General features: G+C 47.2%; 1 long non-coding RNA gene across 1 annotated transcript; it reads left to right on the forward strand.

The window, feature by feature from the left end:
• Nucleotides 1-29: 29 nt before the first annotated feature.
• On the forward strand, nt 30-9679 carry LOC110346582 (uncharacterized). Its single transcript, XR_002390708.2, has 3 exons — nt 30-366; nt 3402-3520; nt 8115-9679. It is a non-coding gene; the product is annotated as an uncharacterized LOC110346582 (long non-coding RNA).
• Nucleotides 9680-11864: the final 2185 nt, after the last annotated feature.

Here is an 11864-nt window from a genome sequence, read left to right on the forward strand (position 1 = left end):
CTCGGGCGCGCGCAGCCCGGCCACGCCCCTCGGCCGGGGTCCTCGCCCCCGCGCGCCCCGCCCCCGCGCGCCCCGCCCCCGCGCTGCCCGGATCGCCGCACCTGCCTCTCCCCGGAGTGGTTTTCTTGGAAACCCTGGAGCGCACTTCTTCCAGCCCGGGCGCTGTCACCCTGACAACTGCGACGCGGCGCAGCGCTAGGCGCGCCAAGAAGAGTGTCAGGGTTCGCCTGCTTGAAATCATCCATTCAAGGGCTCTCCGGGTGGATGGACGGGAAGACAGTGATATTTGGAGCCTGCAGGGGAGCAGCGCCAGCCCGGTACTGTGTCTCAGGGTCGGGCACTGCTTCGCCCACCCCTCCCTTCCAGGTGAGTTTGTACTCCCTTTGGAATGGGTTTCGTCATTCTCTCCAGCATATTTCCCTCACGCTGCTTAAGACACTACTTAAAAGTTATTTTCCCTTCACTGAGCACTAACTTGCCCCAAGTAGGAATGAGGGAAAGCCCCGGACTTACCTGTGAAATGGGAGAACTCCTGGGGATAATGCTAACTATGGATGACTTCCTGCTTAGAAACTGAAGAATTGCTCCCAACACAGCCTGCGCCATCAGACTAAGCTGAATACATGGTTACAACAGCTCATAGTTTCAGGAGAAGGTGTGGCCAGGGAAAGAGGGCAACGTGAAGGAAGAGATCACATTTATTACAAATTTAAATGTTCACATGCTACCTGGTTACTTGTGGCGAAGGACAGTTTACACTCATCAAACCACAAATAAATACTACAGGGTAAAATGAAACAAGTTAAAAAAGTTCAGGTGAGGCATAAAAAAGACTGCACACATGCACACATGTCCCATACTGGTTTCTCCTTATGATAAATTATATATTCCTTATCTGAGCTATTAAAAGTTTAAAATTAGTGACAGGTTCGCATTGATGAGATTTTATACACATTGTAGACCTACGATATTAATCTCTGGATCACGACTGACATACCTTATGTACAAATGCATCTTTTTGAAAATCACAAATAAATGCATTTCTGAAAAGTTTCCTATGCATCCAATATTTATAAAGCAAGTGACATTTTCATACTCTAAGGAAACAAGTGTGTCTAAAAGAAAATATACAGGAGAATTTCTGCATAAAGCAAAAAGATTTTTTGTCAAGAACCATCAAATTTTTGTTTTGAAAATTCACATGTTGTATCCTGATTCTGCTTTATAGCACATACCATTTTGTTTTTAAATAACCATGCCCACTGGCTTGTTTTACCTAGAGGGGGACCTGGAGTTAACAATATGAAGAAAGCTGGAGCAACAGTGTTTATTCGCAAAATACATCTACCCAGCTACAGAACAGCTATCCACATTTCAAGTTTGAGAAAATGAAAAATATTAACTAAATCATCTTTGTTTCTAACAAATATTAACAGTGAACATTTTAGAAGGAAGAAGTATAAGCGTAAGGAGGTTAAAAACACTAAGCATGCAGAGCATGGTGGAGCATGCCTGTAATCACAGCATGCTTAGATGCTGAGGTGGAAGGATCACAACTTCCAGCCTAGATTGGGCAATTTATTGACTTACTGAGACCCTGTCTCAAAAATAATAATAATTTTAAAAAGGGTGGAGTTAGAGCTCACTGCAAAGGGTAGTACTGGTTCAGTCCCCAGTACTGCAAAACAAACAAAAACTAAGCAAAGCAATTGTCTTAGTTACTTTTTTCGTCATTGAGATGCAATACCCAAGACCCACAATGCCTAAAGCAGGAAAAGTTTTATTGTAGCTCACAGTTTGTAGAGGTTTCAGTCCATAGTCGGCTGGCTCCAAGGCAGGGTGGCATGGCAGACGGGAATCGCAGAGGGGAACTGCTCATGGCCTGGAGGCTGAGAAACAGAGTGATCAAGGGAGGAGGAGGGAGAGAGAGACCTGCCAGGCCACACCCACAGTATCTTCCTCCTCCAGCCAGGTTCATCTCCCAAATTACGTTTATCTGTAAACTCAGCAGTAGACTGACACTGAGGAGCATCACTTCCTCATGATCCTGTCACCTCTCAAAAACCCCACCTATGAGTGCATGAGTCTTGGGGAGGGGGGCATCTAGACACAAGCCATAACAGCAATCATAAAAAATGTCTATCCAAAGAATAATTAAGAGCAAGATGATTATATTCAGACTATAATACTAACTGGTAATATTAAGTGAAATTCAAAACAGTAAATAGTTATGATTCCACACTTTCAAAATCATGCGTGTGTGTGTGTGTGTGTGTGTGTGTGTGTGTGTGTGTGTGTTATATGGATGACAGTGATGGTTTGGAGATATTTTTGGCTTTCCACTTGCTAATTCCTTCCCCCCTGTGCTGGGGATTGAACCCAAGTCTCTAACATAATAAGCACATGCTGTATCACTGAACTGCACTGTGACCCCACATTTGCCTGTCCATGGTGAATATTGCCAGGATATGGTAGAGTGGTTAAGACTACAGTCAGGTAGATCTGGCTGTATTTCCTCATGTGAAAGGTGAAAATAGTAATAGCACCTTGCTGGAGAGAGATTAGAAGGATTAAGTGAGATAGTGCCTGACGAAGGATGCATTCTTTAGAGTATATGTGTTAGTGTTGATTTTTAGACTATTTTTCTAAGGTTTTAATTTTAGCTTTGATATGTTTAAACTTTCAATTAGATATTATTTTATATATATAATATTGTTTGTATTTGTCCATAATTTGGGTTTTTTCTTTGATTTATTTATTTACTTCAGATTTCTATTGATTTTTGGTCCTTGAATCAAACCCAGGGCCTTTTCCCTGAGCTACACCCCCAGCCTTTTAAAAAATTTAAAAAATTTTGACAGTTGAAGCTGCTAAGATGCCCAGCCTGGGTTTGGACTTGTGATCCTCCTGCCTCAGCCTGCCAGAGTGCTGGAGTTACAGGAATGCACCCCCAAGCCCGGTCCCACAGTTTTACTTATATTTCCTATCATTCCTTTTGCTACTCAGAACTTCTTTCTGGAATCATTCTCCTTTTCCTTAAAGTAGAACCCTAGAAAGATTTATAATGAGAAGGTTGTCTTTTTACTCTGTTGTCTCAGTTTGGGTTTAATAATGTCTTTACTTTGGTTTTGTTTTTGAAATATAATTATACTTGACACAATTTTGGGTTCGTGGTTATTTTCAGTCAGTGCTTTGAACATATTCTACTTACTTCTGGCTTTCCCGTTGCTACTGAGGAATCAGCTAGCATCTACTTTTCATTTTTTTCTAAGTAATCTCTCAACTTTGAATGCTTTGTTCCATGTTATACTTTTATTTCCATTATCGTATTTTAGCAAAATATCAACATACTCATTTCACATTCTGTGCCCAGCCGTGAGTCTGTAGGTTTGCCTCAGCAGGTTGTCGTCTCAGCTTGTGACGTCCTGGTTCCTTGCTCACGTCCTGCTTTTTACGGTGGTGAATTCACGCGCCTGGAGTTTCGCCTGTGGGAATGCGCTGTGCTGACTGCAGTGCTCAGGTGGGTGGGCCCTGCCGCTAGCAGGAAGTGACAGGGCCACTTTAAAATCAATTTTACCTTTTCGGTTTGCAGTCCGTACGGGTATCCATTTCCGGCTCACACGGGTGCAAGTGGGAGTGCGAGCTGCAAATTCTCAAGCAAGCATTTCCCAGGCTTCCCCACAGCCAGACTGGGGTGGGTAGCAAATCCTGCAGGAGAGTTTTCCCTTTGGGTAACAACTGTGCTGTCTTTGGGGGTGGGGGTTCTGGCTTCATATGGTGTGTTTTTGCTTATGTTTGTTGTTGTCGTTGTTTGTGGCACTGGGGATCAAACCCAGGGTCTCGGGCGCGCTAGGCAAGTGCTCTTCTGAGCAACCCCAGGCCACCACTTTGCTTGAGGCCTGGACATTTTATCTTCTGGTCCTAGATGCAGCTCCTTGAAACTGAGCCTCAGCTACCAGGGACTGGCAGATGCCCCAACCTCTCTGCGCCATCCTGATCCCCAGTGCGACCAAGCTGCCTTCTACCAAGCTGCTGTCTATTTCCTTTCCTTCACCACTGACCCAGCAGTGCTTTGATCCAATTTTTTTTTTTTTGGTACCGGAGATCGAACTCAGGACCTTGCGCTTATGAGGCAGGCGGTGGAACCACTGAGCTAAATCCCCGGTCCTTTTGATCCAATTTTTAAAAGACAGGCTAAAGATCTGGACAGACATTTCACTCAAGAAGATACATGGATTTGAAATTAGCCTGAAAAAAGATGCTTAACATCCTTTGTTATTAGGGAAGTACAAATCAAAGCCACAATGCATGTAATTTGTGAGTCCAGCTACTTGGGAGGCTGAGGCAGGAGTATTGCAAATTTGAGGCCTGCCTGGGAAACTTACAAAGATTCTAAAAAAGAAGAAAAAAGAGAAAAAAGACCAAGACCATAGCTCAGCACCACCTGGATTCAATCCCCAATATTGTAAACAAAATCAAACCACAGTAAAATAGCACTAAAAATTGAAAAAGACTAACAGTGCAAATACTGTCAAGAATGTGGAACAACTGGAATTTCCTACATCCCAGGAGGGAGTAAAAGGTGTTGCAGCCACTTTGGGGAACAATTTGGCAGGTTTTATTTTGTTTTGTTTTTCAATAATGGGAATTGAGCCCAGGGCCTTTGAACTGAGCCATATTACCGGTCCTTTTCAGGTTTTATTTTGAGGCAGTTTCTTAGGAAGCTAACCACCCACATTCCACATGTATTCCTTTTCTGTTGCTGTGACAAATCCCCCAGACCTTAGTGTATTGATTTGTTATCTCGGGTGCATGGATCGGAGGTCTTGACTCTTGTGGCCAGGTTTTGCGACATCACAAGACTGAGATGAAGGTGTTGGCCAGGCTGAATCTTCTCCCAGAGGCTCTGAGATGGGATTCTCCCAAGCTCCCAGATTTGCTGGCAGGAGCCAGTTCCTCTGGTCACAGGACTGAAGTCCCCCTCTCCCTGCTGGCTTCAGATATGGCCTCTCTGTCCCTCTCTTCTTCCAAAGCCACCTGTGTTTCTTCTTAGGGCCCCTCCATCTTTAAGCCAGTAAGGACACATTGGATTCCCCTGGCATGCTTTGTCCCCCACATGTCTTTGTGCAGAAGCTTTGTTCCCAGTGTGCTGATCCTGAGAGATGCTGGGCCTTTAAGAGGTGGGGCCTAGTGGGAGATAGTTAGGTCTTGGGGCCCCTCCCTCACAAGTGGAGTTAGTTTTTCAGCAGGTAACCATTTCCTTTTCTATTTCCCACCATGTTGGATGCATGAAAGAGGGCCCTAACCAGAACACCACCACACTGTTTGGACTCTCCTGTCCCCAAAATCATGAGCAAAATAAATCACTTGGCTTTATAAAATACTCCACCTCAGGCATTTTGTTATAGCAACAAAAATGTACTAATACACTCTTTATATTTTCTCTTTCTTTTTTTCTTGACAGTGGTTAAAGGGGTCACATGAACAGATTAGGCCCACTCAGATAATCTCCTTTTGCCTTGTAAGATAACATGTTTGTGTTGGGCCAGGGATTTAGCTCAGTGGCGCCATGCCTGCCTCACAAGTGCAAGGTCCTGAGTTTGATCCCTGGTACCAAAAAACAAAAGATAACATGTTTGTGGCAGTGATATTATATTCATATGTTTCACCCACACTCCAAGGGAAAGGTGTTATTCAAGCACCAAGGTCATTGAGAGCCATTCGTAGGATTCTGCCATTCCGTGCCTAGGTACTTACCTTAGATAAATGGAAGTATGCCAGAGACTCCTGCAGTGAGTCTCTAGTCCCCACCTGCCTAGTGCGTGACGCAGAGTTGAAGGAAAACTTAAGACAGAGTTAAAGAGACAGTGTGAACTGGGACGGCCCATGCTCCTTTGGCAAAAGGCACTGGCTCGTCTCTTCCACTGAATTTTATTATTCATCACTCAGGGTAAAGGTGCACATAAAGATGTGCAGTATGTGAAATCACCATGGAAACTAATGCAGGCAAGGCTTTAAAGAGGAGTCAAGGCATTTTCAAATTAGAAGCAAGACAGACAAAATACACGGTTGTAATTAGAGCACTGTCCTTCAAGCTATGAAGGCACTAATTGTGGGAATGGAATTTGGGCGCCATTACTCCAATCTCAGCTACAGATGTTATCTCGTATTAGCCCCACTGCTTCATAGGCCAGTACTCTCGGAGTAATTGGAGGTGGCCGTTAGCGGGGAGGTCATGTTAATCTGCGCGCTACCACAGTGCTCATGAGATACTTCAGTGAGTCACGTCGCTTCAGTCAGACTCGCTTCTTAAAGTGAGCCAATCGAGGGATTGAACTCTTTGCAGCCTGCACTGCTTACAGCATATTTTGTGCATAATCAATATTGTGGGCTCTGACAAAAGTATATGTCTGCTCAAGGACTTGGAGGTGACTATGTCAGCTTTATTCATGAGAGCTAAGAATCAGAAAGAACTCGTATGTCCATCAGCAATGAATTAATGTCCATCAATAGTGAATTAATAAAACAAATTGTGGTTTATCCATCCAATGCAATGTCATTCGACAACAGAAAGGAGCAGCCTCCAGTGTGGTGTGGTGGCACAAGCCTGTAATCCCAGCTCTCTAGGAGGTAGGAGGATGGCAAGTTTGAGCCTAGCCCGGGCAACTTAGTGACTAGGCAAGATCCTATCTAAAAGGGCTGGGGATGTAGCAGTGGACAGGCCCTGGGTTCCATCACCACCCCGCACCCCCCACCCCCACCGACACACAAAGAAAGGAACAGACTCCTGACATATTAAAATGTGAAAAAATCACAAGAGCATTAGCTTAAATGAAAGCATTCAGACCCAGAAGGCTACATAGCACATGACTTAATTTACATGAAATTCTAGAGAAGGCAAAACTACAGTAACAGGAAGCTGATTAGTGCTTCCTGAGGGCAAGGAGGGCCAAGGCTGTGCCAGAATGTTGAGGGCCGAGGGGATATGCTGTATCATGAACGTGGCAGTGCTTATTTGACCCCGTACATTTACTGCTCATTGAAGTGTGCAATCAAAATCAATGAATTTCATGATATGTAAATCACTCTTTGTGTAAGTCCGTTGTCTGTTGCTATAACCTAATGCTAGACACTAGGTGATTTATAAAGAACAAAGGCCCATTCACCTCATGATTCCAAAGGCTGAGAGTTCCAAGGTTGAAGGGCTGCAGCTGTGAGGTGTCTCTCACTGGTGGAGACTTGGAGAGACCCAGTGTCACCAGCACCATGTGTGAGAGGAGAATATGAGAGACAGAGCCAAACTGGCTTTTAAAAGAGGCCCACCCTTGAGTTAATGTGTTAGCTCTCTGTTGCTGTGACAGAATATCTGAGCAAATCGACATAGAGGGAGAAAAGATTTATTTTGGCTCAGTCTCAGAGGTTTCAGTCCATGGGTGGCCGACTCTGCTGGTCTAGGCCTGTGGTGAGGCAGAACATCATGGTGGCTGGAGTGTGTGTCAGAGAAGGGGTCCCACCTCATGGCGGCTGAAAGGAGAGAGAGGGTGAGAGACAGAGACAGAGAGTCAGAGACAGAGAGAAAATGAGAGAGAGCGAGAGAGGGGGAGAGAGAGGAGGGTAAGGGCTAATATATCTATCCTTCAAGACACGCTGCCAGTGACCTACTTCCTTCCTCAAGGCTCCACCCCCTAACATTCCCATCATCTCCCGGTATCCATTGACTTATGGGTTCATCCATTGATGGCATCGAGGCCCTCGTGCCCCAGGCATTACTAAAAGCCCCACATCTGAGCACTGCTGCATGAAGGATATGGGGCTCTGGGGGACACATCACCCCCTGACCTCAACACTCAGTGACTGGTGAGCCCGCAAGTGGCCTCACCCACTCACACGAGCTCTGCCCTTATCACATGATCACATAAATGTCCCCTCCGGTCCCACTTGTCATACCTCACAGGAGCCTGGTGACATTCAAACCACAGCAAACCTAACAAAATGAGCAAAAATCAGGAACATGGTTTTTATATTTTGTCCAGCGACTCAAGGTGTCCTATACTGGGAGTTTCCCTACACATGTAATACACAAAATTGATCCAAGTTTTTCTTTCTTTTTCCAGCACTGGAGATGGAGCCTAGGCGGGGGCACATGTTCTACCACTGTGCGGCACCTCCAGCCCCATCCGAGACTTCCTCCTGCAGCCTAAACGTGCCGTCGTGGGGTCACTTGGTTATTGTCGGCCTCCTTGGAGCTGGACAGTGAAGCCCAGGTCGACAAGTCCTGCTTGTCCCGATCACCAATGCACTCAGCACACACTTGGCTCGCTGAGCATCTGCTGAATGAAAGGATAACCCTCCCCGAGGCAATTCCCAACATGGAAAATCTGACTGCACATCTCCCTCCTGCTGATCTCTGGCTCTGCGGCCCCTTCCCAGCCTTTTCTAAGCTCTATCTGAAGTAGGGCAGTGAGAAGCCTTTTCTTTAGCCTGCCGCGTGAGACAGTCCACTTGGCCTGACTGCCATTACCTGGGCCGGATGCCCAGCGTACACTCAGGATGGCACCTCAGAGGCTGAGAAGGGAACACGTGGCTGCTGGGGACAGAGCCCACGAGCCGCTCTGGCTGAGCCTGCGGTCTTCCTTCCACTTCTCGTCTTCTTTTGTCACTGCGGACCAAGCACCCTGTTTCACTTCAAGGTTTAAGTTCATTGTTGTCCTCTCAACACATGCGTGACTCATTTAAACATTAAGAAATATTAGTGCACTCAAAGACTGATGTCCTTTAGGAGATCAGAAGGGACCGTAACAGGAGCCCACAGTGCCCTCAGAGAGGCCAGAAGGCCTCTTTCTACTCAGGGAACTCGTTAGACACCCCCATTTGGCCTTGGCCTCTGTTACTTACCTGTGAGTATCACACATGAGCCCTCCCAGTAGAACCAACATGCAAAATTACCTGTAATTTTTTTTTTAATGAGTCAGGGTCTCACTAAGTCACTAAGTTGCTAAGTTGCCCAGGCTGGGCTTGAACTTGTGACCCTCCTGCCTCATAAACACTATCCTTGATTCCTGTCTCCAACAACCCCAAGCAAACTGCGCCTGTCTGGAGGTGGGTGGTGGGCGTGGTTGCACAGTGACGTGAGTGTACACTCACACGGTAGGCTTACAAATGGTTAAACATGTGATCGTGTGCTTATCAAACCCTTCATCACTTTGTAATTAGGTGCTATGACTTTGTAGCCACACTCGAATATTCCAGAGCCTGCAAGACCCCCTCACTCGCCTCCTTCACCCCTACAAGCTAGGGCCAGTGTGGAGAGGGAAGGAGGGGAGGTAGGTGGGTGCAGGAGGACAAGGTATTTGCCATCAGAGCAGTGCTGTGGCTTCTGTCCCCTGCTGTGCCTGGTGGTCTTATTGCCTCTGTTGATGGTTTTACAGCCAACTTAAATCAACGCACGATTGGCATTTATTGGCCTGAGAATGCACAGTGTGGATGCTGAGCCACCTGCAGCACAGATGTTTTCAGGGAAGATGCTGGGCATAAAATCACTTTCCCTGCAGCGACTAGATTCATTGACACACAGTGGATGACTCTGAGAGTAGAGGGCCCTGGGGTGGCCCCCTTCCCATGTTTTGTAGCAGCTAGCTTCTCCCTTTAATCTGGAGGGCATTAAAAAGTACTCTCTTCATACTGCCTACATTTGGATTCATTGGTTAGGAAAATTCAGAAACTGACTCAGAATGAAGGGGCCGAGAACTAATGTGCTAGGGATATGATTCTGGGTTCTAGGTATTTTCCCAGAGTGGGGGAGAAATCAGTTACTAAGACAGGATAATAACAGCTACTGTTTACTGGGTGCTTCTCTGTACCAGGCCCAGATCTCACTGTTTGCCACCCTTTATCGCATGTCACACTCACAGCTCTACGGGTGACTGGGGGAGGGGCGAGGAAGTTGTGGCAGACAGCGGTGACGGAACTGATGCAGATCCTAGGGCACAGTGAGCAGCCGGGCAGTGTGCAGCCAGGTGGTCGGCACCAGGCCCCTGCATGCTTTCTCTGTCATTCGTGCGGGAGCCCTTGCACTGAGCTACATCCCTAACCCGCTTCATTTTGAGACAGGGTCTCACTAAGTCACTGAGTTTCCCAGGCTGGACTCAAACCTCCCGTCTTCCTGGCTCAGCCTCTCAGAGTGCTGGGATCACAGGTTTAGGCCACCATGCCTGGTTTACCTCTTAGCTACACTTTCATTTAGTTCACCTGACGTCTTGTACAAGTGGGTAAGTTTGTCGTGCAAGCGACGACCCTGATATGGTAATTGTTAGAACCTGGAGAGGTGCATACCTGTCCTGCCCTGCAGAAAATAAGAGAGAAATGAAATTTTCCACCACCAATAGCTTTTGTTTAGAAGCAGAAAAGAGTCTCTTAACATCAGGAGGCGCTGATCCCTTCTGTCACTGCAGATACGCTGCTGCAGGCCAGGGCTGGGGGTCTTTTCAGATGAGGGTTGCACTCATTGGAGCAGGGAATGAAGTAAACCCCACAAAGCAGCTTAGTGACTTAGTGAGGTCCCATCTCATGCAATAAAACAGTACAAAAGGGCCGGGGATGTAGCTCAGTGCAAGGGCTCTGGGTTCATTCCCAGTACTGGGGGAAAAAGCACTGGGTGAGGGGCACTAGAGATAAAAATGCTGGTGAGCTTGTCTGGCTCTCTCTCTCCCCTTCAATCTACACCAGCCTTGGCAGAGTCCTAGGAACTCCGGTGGCCGTGAGATTCGCGGTCTGCGGTTCTTGGCTGGAACCGGATCGTGGGTTGAACTGGATCCAGGCAGGTGCCGTGTGGGCCGGTGCTGGACCCAGGTCCCTGGGGGCGGGGCAGCTCCTCCCTCGGGAGCCCCTCGGGCTGCGTTGTCCAGAGAAACAGCCCCGTAATTCTGGTCATCTGAGAGCTTGCTCTCAGGCTCGCCCTCCTCAGCATCCTTCCATCCTCCCTAAAGCGTTCCTTCCTCATAGCACAGATGGAAGAATCCCTGACGCGAATCCGCAACGCATCTCTCTCTCTCCCGACCCCGGGAGGGGGGAAAAGGCCTCTTTTAGAGAACTCAGTCAAGAAATAGCAGAGACCATTCCCCGGAGAGCTCCACTTCCTCCATCACCTGTGGAAACATTTTCTTCAAAAAACCAAGCTCTCTTGAGGCACATTAAATAGAATTTGATTTTGAAAGATTACATTTTCCAGACACACAGCTATTCTTTATCCGAATTTAGCAAGTCTGACGCTACATTGACACCGCACTCTGTCTAGCGTCTTCTGAAAACGGTGAGTCACCTGCAGCTCCTCGGGTGTTCGGGAGGGGATAGAGGAGCCAGGAGAAGCAGTATTTAGAGAGTGTCTGACCCTGGAGGCTTCTAAACCTTTATTTTATTATTATTATTTTATTTTGGCACCGGGGACCGAACTCAGGTCCTTGTGCTTGCGCAGCAGGCGACGAAACCACTGAGCCAAATCCCCGGCCCTAAACCTTTATTTTTTAAGACAGAGGATCTTGCTATCCTTCCCCGGGCTGGCCCTGAACTCCTGGGTCCTCGAAATCTCCCACCTGACCTTGGAGAGCAGCCGCCCCATCACGCTCACCAGGCCTTTGTTTATGGTTTTGAGATCCAGGTTTACCTGCTGGGGGGAGGGGGCAGATGCTGGGATGTGGAAGGGGCTGGCTCTGGGAACCCTGTGGGCTACTGTGATGCCTGCCCCAAGCACATGTGTCTTGTGGTGCTGGCTGGTGACTGTCCGGGATGAACAGAATCTCTCCCTCTCTTACACAGCTCGGGTCTCATTCTGTCTGCGCAGAAAGTGCCAGTGGGCCATTTTCTCGAAC

Source organism: Heterocephalus glaber, unplaced genomic scaffold, assembly GCF_053883595.1.
Source record: "Heterocephalus glaber isolate CG9 unplaced genomic scaffold, H.glaber_assembly_v1.0 deba00000613, whole genome shotgun sequence".
NCBI classification, from domain to species: Eukaryota; Metazoa; Chordata; class Mammalia; order Rodentia; family Bathyergidae; genus Heterocephalus; species Heterocephalus glaber.